General features: G+C 43.0%; 2 long non-coding RNA genes across 2 annotated transcripts; one reads left to right on the forward strand and one right to left on the reverse strand.

Annotated features, from left to right (window-relative positions):
• The first annotated feature begins 4633 nt into the window (after nt 1-4633).
• Nucleotides 4634-10544, forward strand: LOC141539048 (uncharacterized). The gene is made up of 2 exons (XR_012481186.1): nt 4634-6229; nt 9083-10544. It is a non-coding gene; the product is annotated as an uncharacterized LOC141539048 (long non-coding RNA).
• LOC141539047 (uncharacterized) lies at nt 9371-10768 on the reverse strand. The gene is made up of 3 exons (XR_012481185.1): nt 9871-10768; nt 9587-9647; nt 9371-9465 (listed from the first exon to the last, which is right to left on the reverse strand). It is a non-coding gene; the product is annotated as an uncharacterized LOC141539047 (long non-coding RNA).
• Between the last annotated feature and the right edge of the window lie 4986 nt (nt 10769-15754).

Below are 15754 nucleotides of genomic sequence, written 5' to 3' on the forward strand. Positions count from 1 at the left end.
AATTATTAAAAAAACACATTTCTCCTTTCTGTCTTTGTGTCAGTGTCTCTGTGCCTGTCCTCTCTCTTCTCTCTCCCTCCCTCCTCCTCTTCCTCCTCCTCCTCCTCCTCCTCCTCTTCTTCCTCCTCCTCCTCTTCCTCCTCTTCCTCCTCCTCCTCCTCTTCTTCTTCCTCCTCCTCCTTCTCCTCTTCCTCCTCCTCCTCCTCTTCCTCCTCCTCCTCCTCCTCTTCCTCCTCCTCCTTCTCCTCCTCCTCCTCCTCCTTCTTCTTCTCTTTCTCTGTCTCTTTCTCTGTCTCTGTCTCTCTGTCTCTCTGTCTCTCTCTCTCCTCCACTTCTTTTTCTATATCTTTGTTTCTAGGAATAACCTAAGGGATATATATCCATCTCTTTTCTTCTCTCTGTCTCCTTCTGTTTCTGTCTCTTTGTCTCTGACTCTCTGTCTGTCTCTGTCTCTTTGTCTCTGTTTTCCCCATCCCCATCGGTATAGGTGTTTATCTGCTTGCTTGTTGCTGCTCTCTTTTCCCCTTCTGAATGTCTCTCTCACGCTTCTCACCTTTCTCTCTCAGTCTCTGTCTCTTAGTGTCTGTGTTTGTCTATCTCTCTCTGCTTCTGTCTCGCTCTCTCTCATAAACACACGAAACCACTTCCTTTCTCCACTCTCTCTACTCTCTTTAGGGCTTGGGGAGCTGCCTTTATGCCTTTCCCCAAACACATTAGTAAGATGATACATGATAGTCGCTGAGCTTTAGGGTAGAGAGATCTCAGTTTCATAAAAACCCTTCAGCCAGAGCTTACAGAAGGGTCTGTCTGGAAGCTAAGCTCTCTCAACTCAACTGACTCTAAGCCTCCCTGACCCTCGACCTCGACCGGGGAAAGGGGAAATGGAGGGGGTGGTAAGGTGAAGCCCCTTCAGCCAGACGACAGCCTCCAAAGGCGGGGAAGGGGGCCTAGGGAGAGAGCTGGGACCTACCCGGGTCCTGCTTTCAACCCCTCCCCTTCCCCTACTAGCCTGCCAGATGAGCTGTCCAACTAGTTGGGCCCCTTTCTGTCCATCCCGCCGGCGGCAGCGTCGCCTCAGACATTGACACTGCGCAGAGTGGAGCCATAAAGGGGAGGGGGAGGAAGCCAGGGAACGGTGACCCTATGCTGGGGGGAGCCAGAGTCCCCTGACTATAGAGCCTCAGGCCATCATTCTACCTCCTCTACCTAATCTCAGCTTCCGAGGACCAGACTACGTGAGGCGGACACCTGGGTTCCCCTCCAGTGTTTAGAGGATTGAAAGGCCAAACGAGTGCTGCAGGTAAGGGGTATTAGGGCGGATCTCTCGCGGATATTGGCAGAGTTGGTAGACTAGGGGAGAGACCGGCGTTCTGCTCCGACCCCGCCCTCCTCTCCCCACCCCCAACTGGAAGACGTGAAATCGGCTGCCTCTGGACGAGTGGAACTACAGGGACAGAGCAGAGGTGGGGTTCAAAGATGGGTGGTGTGGGGGAAAGAGTGTGTGTATGGGGGCGGGGGGGGAATGTCTCCGGTTGGTTTAAACTGCATCTGTAACCTTGAGCTCCAAGCCTAGCCCGCCGCTCTCCCCTTTCCTCGGCCCACCGAGTTCTCGGCTTTCAAGCACATCTCCGAGACCTCTCCTTCTTCCCTAGTGTGCATGGGGTTGGGGATAGAGAAGTGAAGGGAACTGGGTACCAGTGACATTGCCCCCACCTCAATCCCCCACCAAGGCACGGGGTTCTTCTTCCTTAAGAAAACTGAGCCGTCACCGCTCCCCAGTATCTAAATCTACTAGAGAAATCCCCCTGTCTAAATCTACTACAGAAGGAAAGATGAAGAGGCATCTTCCTAAGAAAATTTACCCCCTACACCCCCTCCGCCCTGTCCCCGTTGGGCTTCAAACTGTTTTTTTTTTTTTTTGTTTGTTTGTTTGTTTGTTTGTTTTTTAATTCTCCTTCTTCCCAGTTGCAATCTCGAATTTAAAGCAGATTCTGGGTAACATAGAACTCGTTTCCTCGGTCATTCGAGGAGACAAAATATTGGGGATACAGCAGATGCAGGAAAAAGGATATTTGTTTGGTTTTTATTTGTTTAATTGGTTTTGCTAGTAAATCTTGTTTAAATTCCCGTGTCAATTTTCCGGCTTCCGGGTCTTCCTCCATGCTTTTCACGGGGTGGTGTTAATGTTTTTTCGGTCCCGAAAATGTTCCTCAGACCCGGGTGGAAAGTAGGCCCAGGCCTCTCCTGTCCTGGAATAGTGAGAAGGAAGAAATCTGTTGAGTGGGTGGAGGTGAAAGAGACAGCTGGCGCTTAGGAGCGTTCCTGAGTCTGTTTGGGGGTGGAATGGAGCCCCAACGTAACCATTTAAGCTGAGGGTCTCTTCAAGAACCATGGAGCGAACTCCGTAGATTACGGGTGTGCCAGCTTTGGCTTGGGAGAGTGCAGAGAGGGTTTGCGAGTCTAATACTACTTAGATGCATATATATTTGTTTAGCTGTAGAAAAAAGATGGCTAAATGGCTAAGTATGAACATGATATTATATATATATATATATATATAAATATATAAATATATATATATATACGTATATATATATATACGTATATATATATATATATATATATATATATATATATATATATATATATATATATATATCCTTGTGGAATTCAGGTGGGGCATGTATTTAGTGCAGCTGCTGTTTAAAGCATCTTATGTAATTGAATCTTAACTGCTAGCTTTGTGTTTGGACCTCTCATGTTGAGAGGGCTTAGTGTGCGCCAATAATATGATGTTAATGTGCTAAATATACATACACACACACACACACACACACACATATATATACATATATGCATTTGGACATTATGTCAGATACAGAAAAACGTCTGTCGGTAGAATACCTGACTTAGTCTATGGGTTAAAAAAGTCAAATTTGTCAGAATTTTTGCTGTGGTATCCTTCTAGTCTAAAGCGATCTAGGAAGGTTCAGAACTTGAGAATGTTGAAGTCCAAAACAAAGCCAGAAAAGTTTTCAACCTGCCCTGAAAGTTGAATAATGGTTTTTCAAAAGCCTTTTGGTTCCTCTGACCCACGCCTCCACTCCCCAGCCTTAGAAAGCAAAATATATATATATATATATTTTTTTTTCAAAAATTAATTCTCCTTATCTAAATTTACTTTGGGAAGTATTTCTGGAAGATGGAAATGTGCTGCAGAAACCTCTGTCCTACTCCTTCATTATCCAGAAGGTCAGAAAACTGGGGGATCCGGTCCACTTCTCTTTCCCTTCAGCCTATTCTAAATTTATTCTGTAGTCTATTGTCCTGCTTTCTTCTCCTCCACCTGGAAACCAGCTGCATACCTGCCTTTGCTCCAAGCAAGTGCCAATTCCTTGAATGAAAACCAACTTCAAAACCCTAAAACTCTCCTTTCTCCTACACTGGTAAAAAGGGAATATTGAAAAAAGTCTTTCTTTCCCCTAAAACCTGAGTCTGAGATCCTCTCAAAAGTCTTTTCGAAGGAGCTTTTCTGTTCCTATTTGAGCTCCCTTAATTAGGTTTGTTCTCTCTAGTTTTCTGTTTTCCAGATCTAGCATGTTTGAGGAAAATAATTTACAATCCAAATTCATTCAGAATCCCTGAGCAAAGAGGGAAAGATTCTATACGTTATTGTTTCCAACAGAAGCTTTCTTGATGAGGAAGGAGCTTCATTTGGGTCCCTTCTCTCCACAAACTCTGAGAATTTATTCTTCCTAAAGATCGAATGTTTTCCCCTCTTCTTCTACCCCCAACTGAAAGGGAGCATAGAGAAGTCTAGACCTTGTATTTACGGGGGAGGGGGGAAAGCCCTACCTTTATTCCAGCCGCTTTTCTCTCCCTCCAAGAGCTGTTTTCTTTCCTATTTTTATTCGATAAAGCATAGGGATGGGGTGGAGGGAGACGCAGGGGGTTAGAGAAGAAAGTGGAGATGCTGTGATTTATCCATCTCAGTGCCATTAAACCTCAATAATTTTGTCCATGTTGTCATATTACCGGGGATTCTACCTGCGGTGGAATGTTTGTTTGTTTTTAGCAAAATTATCTGTTTCCGCTCTCAGCTCCAGAAGGAAGGGGAGAATTGGGACTTAAAGCCCGGTAATTTGGACAGAAACAAAATTCTGCTGCCGCCACCCTCCTACCTGAGCCTCGATTATTTTAAACTCAAAAAATTTGCCAAGGTGTGCTTTTGATCAAGCTAAATGGCCCTGTTTTGGGTGGCTTTACTTTCCACCTGGCTCAGAATTTTGGTCTTCGGGCAAACCTAAGCGAAACAGTTAAAGGCAAACCCTGTAGACTCGGGAGAGGGAAACTTTCCTAACAAGACAGAGAGCTTTCGGACCTGAGAGGATAGGGTGTCCAAGGTTATCACTGGCGACTTCCCTGCGTATGCTTGTTCCTCTCTCCCAGTTCTTACCTTGTACGAATCTGGTACAGAGAAGGGATTTAGAACTGGAAGGAAGGAAACTTGGAATAGCCTAACCCAAACTTGGCTTTGGGATCCTAAGGGAAGTGAACTGATAGTGACTGCGGAGGTGGGTGTGAAGAGTGTGTGTGTGTGTGGGGGGGGGGTGAATTGCTTAGAAGGCGCTAAAAGGACTTTATGAAAATCTAAGGAATATTCTTGGAAACTAGGATGTAGTGCCTGAGGATGATTACTTTCCTTTTTCCTGTTTACTTTGGGTGCTTTGACAGTGTAGACTAATAGTGAGTTTGCAGATTTGGGGATTAAATCTGGCTGCTTCACTTCACTTAGTGAGTCATAGCAGTTAAGCAGATTAGCTGTTTTCTTGGTTAGGATTTGACTAGGAATTTGAACTAGGCCTTTCCTTCAATCACAAAGGTTCCAGTTTCTTAAACAAAAAAAGGCAGTTCCACTTTCTTGGCCTCCGGCACTGTCCAACGCCTTTCACTTTTTGTGGAGGTAGGGCTACGTATCACTGAAACAGTTTAAAGAAATGTTCGGATCCGTCCTAAGAAAGTGGGGTCCGGAAATGGAGGCGGTGACTCTAATAGTTATCGGGGCTTTCGCTCTTATCTATTCATTTTTTTCCTTTACATATAGATATTAGGATCTTGATCTTACCTGCCTTTCACACTTACACTGGGTCTTTTATGGCCCCTGTGATCACGAAAATTCGATCAGGCTGAAATGAAACTTATCCTGCGGCTCTGAGATCTGAACCAAGGAGCCTCTCGGTTTTAGAGGCATGGTGGACTTCTTGACTACAAACTATCAGAGTTTGTGGGAGGGACCGCAGCGCTCCGTTCTCCTTTCTGTTGGAGGAGTATAGGAAGGATTTGTAGAGGAAGCTCTAACTGGAGCTATTGAAGAATAAAGAATTTTCAAACCTCTAAAAGCCTGTAAAATTTTCCATCAAGACTGACACCAGGGGACTGGCTGAATCGCAAAAGTTAGACAGTGATTGGCCAGGGCGCCGGAAGCTGCTCTTACTTCTTTTCTGAGAAACAAATCAATTCCTACAGATCTAGTCCATTTAATAAAAGAAGAAAAGGAAGAGAGAAAGAAAAGAGAAAACAAAAATTGTAGTAGACCCTGGCTCTCCAAATCTCCTTCTAATGTCTTCGTTTATCTGAGCTTTCCTTGCAGGAACTCAGACATCAGGGTTATCCAGCCTTAATTTCTAGAGAGGAAAGGAATTCCTTTCTCTCCTTCAATTTGAGCCTTCTTTTACTTCACAAATTCTTCTCCCTCCCCCTTTTCTCCTCATCCTCCCGCTCCACTTCAGGAGTAAATGATCAAACTGCAATGCAGATTTCCTCACCTCCTTTGCACTAGGAGGTAAGAGAGCAGGAGAGGAACAAACAGTTTCTGCCTGTACACACAGCTAGGGAAGAACCGGGACTTGCTTGTAGGGTTTTTGGAAGAAATGAGATCTCTCCAAGCTCGAGGTCGACTGTAATCTGGTCAGGTCCGCGCTTCCCTCCCGGGGCTGAAATCACCTGGGGTCCAGAGCGCCCTGGGAATCCCCGAATACTCGGGCCTAGCTGATCAGCGGACAAAAGGGAGTGGTCGCACTGGCCAAGGGTTGAGAAGTAGGGGATTGATTCAGAGCTCCAACTGTTGCCTAACCAAGTGCAGAAAGGAATAAAAACCACCCCCAGAGATCGGGAGAGGCCCCAGCGAAATATGGAAGCTGCAAAATCGGAGATGGAAAGGAAGTCAAAGGTGGGTATTATTAGCTAGGAAAACATTCCTACAGCCACTCCCCAACCCTGATTCCTTCTACTGCACTAGGAAGTCTCTTGCTAGCCGGGATTGGTGAGATATAAGCAGAAACCGTTAGTTCGACTCTCCTGAAGGCAGAATTTTCTCAGTAAAGCCCAGATGTTTCTTTTTAAATGGAAAAGAAGACTATTATGACTTTGCTCATAGAGAAGAATGAGATGGAAATTGGGGAAATTGTATTAGTACTCATCTTCGGAGGAAGCTTAGTGGAGTTGATAAAAGGTGGATTAAGACCTAAAGAGAGTTTGCCGGGGTGGAGTGAGATGGGGGACTCAACTTTCCTCTAACCTCCACTGCCAAGGCTCCGACTGGAACCGCTGATGACCTAAAAACTATACAGTGTGGCGAAAGGGAAGGAGGGACAGGAAAATCCTCTCACTCCAGCCGCCGAAAGAATGAGGCTAGGGAAGTTCGGTAGGCGGGGGATTCTCCTCTGCTGACACCCCAGAAGGGATGTTAGAGACTAGTAGTTGGGAAGTCGACAGACGGACACCTGTATGCAGACTTTCTTTTCCCCTTCCCTCCTTCCCTGGGTCCCCAGATGGCGGGTATGTTTCTCGATGCCATAGGCTGAAAGCCAAAAGTTGGTTCGGTCCCTTTCTCGACGACCACAAAGTAAAAGCCACCTGGTAGCAGTTAACAAAGGCAAAAAATTTCAGCAGGTCGAGGGCAGCCAGTGTTCCCTGTTCCTCGTATGACTCTTCTTTATCTCTTCTCTGGACGAATTTTAACCGGTTAGGATGAGAGATAAATAAATAAACATACTTAAAAAAAAAATGTTCATTGTCCGTGCCTTCCTGGCCACTTCATCCGCCCTAAACTGGGCTATTAATCAGATGCCATTAAGGAGCCGGAGAAGCTTTAATTGGCCCGTTCGGATGAAAGAGGGGGGCCCTGAGGAGGCTATTAAAATAATAATAATGATGGGGAAATGCAACCACAGCCCGGCCTAGCCCTCCCTGCGTGCCCCAGGCTCCCGCTGGGTCCAGCCGCCTGCTTAGTTCAGGATTTTTCTCCTCTAGCTGTCGAAAAGGCCTTTTCTTTTGCTCTCTCAACTAGTTTCCTCCTCTCTCTTTTTACCTCTCTCCCTTTGATCCTCTTTCCTCTCTCTCTCATTTCTGTTAATTTCTATTTCTACAGAGGAGTTTCTCCTCTCTTCCCCCCTCTTTCTTTCTCTTAGATTCCAATCCTGAAGACCCTTAAGGTCAAGACGAAAATTAACATATCACTATGTAGCCCTCTGACTACCTGAAGGCCTAAACCACCAGCCAGCCTAGTTGCCACGTGAGTGGGACATTACAATTAGGAGAAAAAACCTATGAGAAAGAATGATGAGGACTTATGTGCCCACATACGGACAAACAGAGAGGTGCCAGGTGCAACAGAGGTTAGAAAAAATGGAAATTCATTCCATTTCAAATTCAGGGAATTCTCTAAAGTACTGGAAAAAAAATAGAATTCATTATACACAAGGCTTTGTGTTCTAAGTCTATGTCCAGACCCAAGAAGAATAGTGTGCTTTTTAAGTGTATCCTGGTTCTGAAATTTCTGAAGATCCCAGAATGTAACAGTACATGCAATTGTATATGACTATATTTTATTCATTATTAACAATTTATTATGAATGCATTTATATAAGAACTTTGGGATGCTTACCCATAAGTCAAATATAACTAAAAGACACACATATAAAAACATAGATTCTCTTGTTATTATATATGTATATATGCAAAACTATATATGTGTGCCTACAAAGTAGACGTACATATTTTTTTCCTAAACCTGTTATTTCATTAGTTTACTTTTTATCTACCAGTAGAGGAAATCTCTTCACTGATACTCTTTCATAATCTGAAAGTAATTTAGAGTTTTATAGAGTTGCCTGGGGGCACTAAGAATTCAAGTCATTTGAAGGTCAATGTCAGAGATTAGGACTGTCCTTCCAATAATGTCAGGATTAGAACTCGGGTCTATCTGACTCCATGATCTTTATCATCAAACAATCCTCCCTATCACATATATGTGCATATATGTGTGTATATATGCACACATATATACTGTTATATATACACATACACATATATTTGTATATACATTCATCTTTTCCCATTTGCAGGCATCCCTTCCATGACTTAGTGGACATTTCTGTGACAAAATAAAATTAATAATAACTCCCTAATGTTCCATTTTCTGGTACTGATCCTCCCTGAATTTAGGTAAAACATCAGAAGTGAGGTATAGGCCTCACTAACACAAAGCATTTCCAATTTAGTGGAAACTAAAAGAACTTGAGATCCTGCTGGCAAAGACTTGGTGAGCTCAGGGTCACTGCTGTTTCTGATTCATTGAATAAGACTTTAGTGAAAGATCTATACTATATGTTAATATGAGTAAGTTATATACACACACACATTTACATAGCTTTCTGTTGCTTAGTACTACACAATTGCCAAAAGTCTTTCTTAAAGTACAGGGGAAAGTGCAAATGCTTCCATATCCTAAGGGTTCATTTTCACTTTTACCTTCTCTGTTATTATTATCAGATGGTAACCACCTAGAGTCACGGCAGCCTAAGAAAAATACATACACAATTCATACATACATAAACACAGGATAAATGTGAGAATACACAATATAAATATAATATATAACATAAAGAGGCCTTTATTTGCCTCTTCGCCGCATCTGCTGTGTTTTCGTGGGATATTTTAATTCAGGAAGTGCCTGAAGCTTTTAAAAATGAAAATGTCTTAAAAATAAGATCTACAAGCATTCTTTTTTTTCGTCTTAAAGGCTCAGAGCGTTAGTGCAGCCCCCAGCCCAGCCTACCCATGCCTGGAAAAGACCAGGAGATTTGCAAAAGGAAAACTGAATCTGACTTTCAGGTTTGGAACGTTGGCAAAAAGGTCCGTGGAGATGAAGCCTTTACCTCTGCCGCGGGCGACCTCAGGTCCAAGAGTTTTTCCCTTTTCCTCCCTCAGAATTTCATACCATTTCTTCTTAAGCGGATCACTCCTCGGTAGGATGCCCGAGGATCTTATTTTGATGAGGAAACGAAGCTTGCTGCTTTATGATCTTGGAATGTAATGTTTTGTGTTCCTCAATTTCCTCAACTCTAAGATTACTTTCCTTTTGTGGGTCTTTGGTTCTACTTGGCGCTGTTAAAAGGCCTCCGCCTGCCGGAAAGATTATCGTTTTGACTTAAACCAAACTGATGGTCAAAATTTAGTGTCCAAAAAGTTTGATTCGGGACTTATGGCATCAGATTGGCTATCTGCATTAACTCCTCTGACTTACCCATTTTCTTAGCTTCTTGACAATGCACCGGCCAAAGCTGTCTACTGGACGCCAATGCCACCTGTTGAAAAAAAAAAAAAAAAAAAAAAGATTCCTTCGTTTCCCTGATGTTCAACAGTAGCTGTGATGGATTTTGGCCCCCCAACTCACATTTTGACTGTCTGATTGACTGAATTTGTCCAATGACCTGCCTGCTTAAGATTCTTGGGGAATAAGAAGTTTGTTTGTTTGTTTATTTGTTTTCTGGAAGAAGAGGGGGTTAGGAAGAAAAGCTTATTTTCTACCTCCCGTATCGACTTCCTTTCCGGATGCAAATAGGCTATGCAAATAAGTACTTCTCTTCATCTTCCTGGAAGCCATAGCCGGCTCCCCCGCCTCCTCGCTCCATTTGTGAAATTGAAATGCGCGCATCTGGATCGCCTCAGCACCGAGACATAAAAACCAGACTCCTTGCAGCCATTATAAGTTCGGCTCCTCGGCGTCAGCTAGACTCGCTTCCTTTTCTAGGACTTAGTCTAGACGGTGCCCGGAAAAAAAAAAAAAAAAAGTTCAGGTCAATACTAGCAACTCCCCCTTTTCCCTAAGGAAAAAAGCCTACCTGTGTGTATTAACCTGAATATTTTAAAGTGGTTTGGGGCATGCATATCTCGAATTGCTCTCCTTTCTCCCCTTTCTTTCAGTGTGCCAGTACTCAGTGTAGTGGCAGATTTCGGGGGACCCCTAGGCTAAACAGGAGTCAGGAGATTAAAGTTCCGAATCCAAATCCCCTCCCAGTTCTTAATTTGCTGTTCAAATGAGCACGTTATTTCCAGGTTATCAGTTTTCTTATCTGAAAAAAAAATATTGGAATAGTTCTACTATTTTTCTATATTCCTAAACGCGCCAAGTGAAATGAACTGTGGTTGAGTGGTTGATTCATCCCTCTCCCCCTACTTCTATTAAAAAAAAAAAAAAGAAAGAAAGAAAGAAAGAAAGAAAGAAAGAAAGAAAGAAAGAAAGAAAGAAAGAAAGAAAGAAAGAAAGAAAGAAAGAAAGAAAGAAAGAAAGAAAGAAAGAAAGAAAGAAAGAGAGAGAGAGAGAAAGAAAGAAAGAGAGAGAGAGAAAGAAAGAAAGAAAGAAAGAAAGAAAGAAAGAGAGAAAGAAAGAAAGAAAGAAAGAAAGAAAGAAAGAAAGAAAGAAAGAAAGAAAGAAAGAAAGAAAGAAAGAAAGAAAGAAAGAAAAGAAAAGAAAAGCTTCCAACTGCATGAACTGGTTTTCTTCGGCCTTGAACGCCTGACCTAAATGGTCTTTAATTAGAGCAGAATAAAATATATCTCGCTTTCCTTTCCTCCCTCTAGTGCTCCATAACTTTGCTAATTAAAAAAATAAAAAAATCCAACTACTAATTTCGTGCTTTTGAGAACTTCCGACGGAGGCTCTTCGGCCTCCAGCTATCTCTGTAACTGCCCCTCCTTTGCTCTTCCAGTCTCCTACCCCCCAAGGTTTGGGAGTCGCCAAGCTAAGGATCGGATCTCCCAGATGGAGTTGGCCTCATTTTGGCAAACAAAGGAAGGGACTCCTTCCCCGTCTCCCGCCCCACCCCCGCCAGTCTGAATCCCCCTCTCAGTTCCCCAGTGTAGGTCTTTGGACCTGAAGGCTACACACGTGGCATTCTCTGGGATTGGCCAGAAGTTCCAGCCACAGTAGGTTCGTCCCCCTTTCCGCAACACAGGAGGTGGGCTTCCGGCAGGGGAGAGACCTAGCTGTCTCCGAAATGAGAGTTAAGAGTCACGTCCCCTCCAAGGATAAGTTCGTCGTTGCTGCTTGTCTGAAATACATTGCAGAGAATCCTTCACTGTCCATTCCAGTGCTTTGCTGTTGAGTCCTGTAGGAAGGAGCCAGGATTTACTCCTATCATTTAAAATGAGTCTCTTCTGAAAATGGGCAGGAAATGAGTATTTTTTCCCTGCAGGCGTTCTTCAGAATCACCATTATGAAATCATTCATTCATTCATTCGTTTTTCTCCCAAATAATTCCACACATATATGAATTTGGGCTCACTGATACTTGCTTTCCATACACACGTTCTTTTTCTAAGAAGAGGGGCTACCCATGATTAGTCCGCCACTGAAACTGGGTAATCGAGGCGGTAGTCTAAAAAACTCCAGCGGAGAGAGAGAACACCCCCAAAACCCAAGCCTTTTTTTCCTCTCTCCATCAAGGAGCATTTCAGTCTTAAGTAGGTTTGTTCCTGAGTGAATGTTCCAAATAATTGCCTCAATTGTCCCATTCACTCTGTAGGTGTAGACATGGACCATTAATGTCTCTAGTGTCAGGGGCTTTGGGGAAAGACATTTTAAGCGAAATAGTCTTTGCTTCCTTGGGTGTGGGAGGACTTCGGACTTCTGATTTAATTATTACTTCTATTTAGACACAATGTCTCTTTAACTTAACGGTTTTAAGAGAATTGCCTGAAAGCACAGGGAGATTAATTTATTTATCCTGGGACACAGCTAGTAAGTATGGTATGTAACACTTGAACTCAGGTCCTCCTGACTCTAAGACAAATCTACTTTTCAAGGCTGCCTGCTATCAGGGGAGAATAGGAAAAGCAGGAGGGGTTAGGGGTGTATGAGGACCTTGTGTCCCATACACCTTCATAGATTCCCCCCCCCCCCTGAGGCTGGGGTTAAGTGACTTGTCCAGGGTCACACAGCTAGGAAGTGTTAAGTGTCTGAGACCAGATTTGAACTCAGGTCCTCCTGAATTCAAGGCTGGTGCTCTATCCACTGCACCACCTAGATGCCCCGATTTTTAAAAAAATGTATTTTCTCAAATGTTTTTTCTCAATCACCTCCATGGAGTGTTGATTGTATTACATGTTGGAATAGGAATTTGGTATTATTGGGGATTAGGAATTAGGAAATAGAAAATCAGGTGTAGAGATTTTTTGCTGTTGCTGTTAGTTGTTTTCTATTCTTTGGGACTCCATTTGAGATTTTTGTTGGCAAAGATACTAAAGTGTTTTGCTATTTCCTTCTCTTGCTCCTTTCACAGACAAAGAAACTCAGGCAAACAGGGTTAAGTGACTTGCCCAGGGTCACACAGCTAGTAAATATCTAGGCTGAATTTGAACTCAGGTTTCAGGCCCTGCACTATATCTAGCTGCCCCAAGTGATTTTAACTCCCACTTAACTAAGAGAGCTCTTGTATCAGTCCCTTATTGTGTGGAAAACTGCTACGATTAAACAGACTATTCACATTCTGAAAACAAATAGGTGAGAAAGAAAAAAAAATGGTTTATATTGGATTGTCCTGAGATTTGTCGCACTTTCCCCTTCATCTTACATTCCTAATATTACATACTTTCCCCAACCCCCACCTATTGGAAAGTTCTACATTGCTCTTAGATGTGAAAATGAGGCCAGGAGGGGTGCTGATGTTTATATTTGGACATCAGGGAGGGAAATTCTTCTTTTCTTTGGTTAGAAAGCACTTCTGGATATATTAAAAAACAAACAAACAAACAAACAAAAAAACCAACAACACCTCAGAACAGAAAAAGCTGCAATCCTCCAAGTTCCTTACTGCTATGGGATTCTCATATCTGCTTTCATTTGCTTAGCTTCCTCCATCATCCCACCTAATCCCTTCACCACAATCGTAATTTAGTTATTTTTGCTTTGAGAGATCCCTCTCACCTTTTGCTTTGTCCATGAATAAAATGAATTGAAGTTGGATTCACTCTTCAAGATTTTCATGACAAACATCGTCTATCAAAGCTAGAGACAGGTGGCCAGTCCTACTTGGTTTTCTCCCCTACTCTACCTGGATCCTGAGATTAAGCCTCAGAGATTCTCAGGAATAGGCTATAAGAGCGGACAGATCCTTCCCTAACTTTTACTTTTAGGTCGAATACCTATATACTTTACTGCTGCCTGTGTCTGTTTGTAAGGGAAACCTGGAGCATAAAATATTTATCCTCTCTTTCACGACGGCTTCATATTTGTCCTAACTTCGTAGAGTTTCTGTACTTCAAAGGGATGGAAGACAATAGGTGCTCACCTCTCTCAACACTTCTTGGATCTGGAGCCTGTGCTATTAGGACCTCTATTCCCACAGATCAGCACCTCCTCGATTCCTTTAATATTCCTCCAGGGGCTTCTTCTAGAAACTCTCCCTGGCTTAGTTCTTAGTTTCAGTTGAAGTCTTCCCTTTTTCTGATAGGATGAATCCCGTGGAAGGGGGAAGGGGAATAGTTTCCCATTTTCCTTTTATTTCCCTTCTCAACCTTCTCTCCAAATCCCACCCCACCCCCACCCCCCACTGAACTCCATGTCCAGAAGACTTCTTTTAAGGGTTTCATAAAAATTCCTAGCATTTTCCACATAGAGAAAAAAAAATGAAAGCAACATTTCTGAGAACACAGTTTCTCTTTAAGGGAAAGGCTACATTTATTAAAGTAATTCTCCTATTTGGGGGGTGGATTGTGAAATGGTGGTGATGATCTATTTTTCTGCCCCAAGATCTAAATCTAGAGTCTTTGATTTTCTTATGGCTTTCGGTAAGCTATTCATTCTTCTAACCTTGCCCTTCTCTTTCTTTGTAAAAAAATGGGAGTGTCAAGAGTAAGAGTCTTATCCTTTGAGGGCATCTGGTGTCAAAAGACTCAAATTTAAGTCCTAATTCAGTATGAGGAATCTCAGAATTTAAAGCTGGAGAGGGGACCTTGCAAATCACCGCCCCAAATCCCTAATTTTGGAGGAATTGAGGAAACCAGTCCAGAGTAAGAAAGAAGGTGGCTTGCCCCAAATCACACAGAAATTCCATATAACCTAGGTACTTTCACTTCAAGTACAATGTTCTTGCCACTACTCATATCTGTCGAATAAGCCAGGTTACTTCTCTGGACCTCGGTGTCCTCATCTGTAAAATGAGAAGATTTGACTATAAGGTTTGGGGCGGGGGTAGGGGGAGGTTTCTTCCTAGGACTGACATTCTAAGGGTCTGACTGTTTCCTCCTTTCTCCTAGTCCTCCTCTTCTATTCCCAAGTCGCTTAACTATGTTTGTCTTGCTTGGCAGAGGACACCAAAGGCGATGTCCCAGGGGCAACCGGCTAAGCGCCAGTTTAGGGCGGCCAGAGAAAGCGAAGCCCCTGCACCAGACACCAGATTTTGGAACTGGAGAAAAAGAATTCCGTTTTAGTATGTATCTGACTCGTGAGCGCCGCCTAGAGATCAGCTGCAGCGTCAACCTGACTGATAGACAAATGAAAATTTTGTTCCAGAACCGTAGAAAGAAAATGAAACAAAACAAAATAAAAAACCGAGCCCCCACCACCAGGGAGTATCACCCTGGCAGCGCTGTTCTCCCTATGACAGGGACCGGCCAGCTCCCATGGGCGTGTTTACGTAAGCAGATAGGTCTGGGATTTGGTGGGAAGATGGAGAAGGGAGAGGAGCTGTATAACTGTTGGGAATGTTAGAAGCGATCTTTTCTGGGGATTGCTGGGCAGAGGGAGAGGTAGCATTATTCTTCTGGTCCATTTCTACACTCGTAGTCACCGCTTAATCTGAATTACATGTCTTTCTCCTCCTCCCAGACAATAATAATATTAATTTCAAGAACAATAGCTTGTATTTCCATAGCGTTTTGTAGTTAGAAAGCACTTTCCGCACCCCCTTCAACAATGGCATAGATTTATTAGGGATTATCCCCTTTTTCGATCAAGAAAATCTCAGAGAGTTAAAGTCTATTCCCTTCTCTGATTCCTATTTTCCTCTAAGGGGAAAAAAAAAGGAGTTATTTGGTTAGACGATTTCTAAATTCTCTTCCCCCAGAAACCTGCTTTGGGTCGATCTGTTTGTCATCCAGTTAATGAAGGAGAATGGGTTAAAGTTAAAGGAGAATGTTGCCCTGAATTATGTAAGTTCGACTCCTTAATACACCCCGATTTTTCCTGCTGATTCCCTAGATTAGAAAGTTAGTATTTGGGGGGGGGGACGATGAAATATTCAGACTTTTAAAAATGAAACATTGTCTACATGGCCCTAATTCATTACATGGTGTATATGGGCTTTTTTGTGGTTTGATTGGAGAGTTGACCTTTCCAGTTTTTTACATAATGAGGAATGAAGTGTTGACATGGTTTGCATTATCACAAAGTTATATTAGGGCCTCTCAGAGT

The sequence above is a fragment of the Sminthopsis crassicaudata genome, chromosome 4 (genome assembly GCF_048593235.1).
Source record: "Sminthopsis crassicaudata isolate SCR6 chromosome 4, ASM4859323v1, whole genome shotgun sequence".
Taxonomy (NCBI): Eukaryota; Metazoa; Chordata; class Mammalia; order Dasyuromorphia; family Dasyuridae; genus Sminthopsis; species Sminthopsis crassicaudata.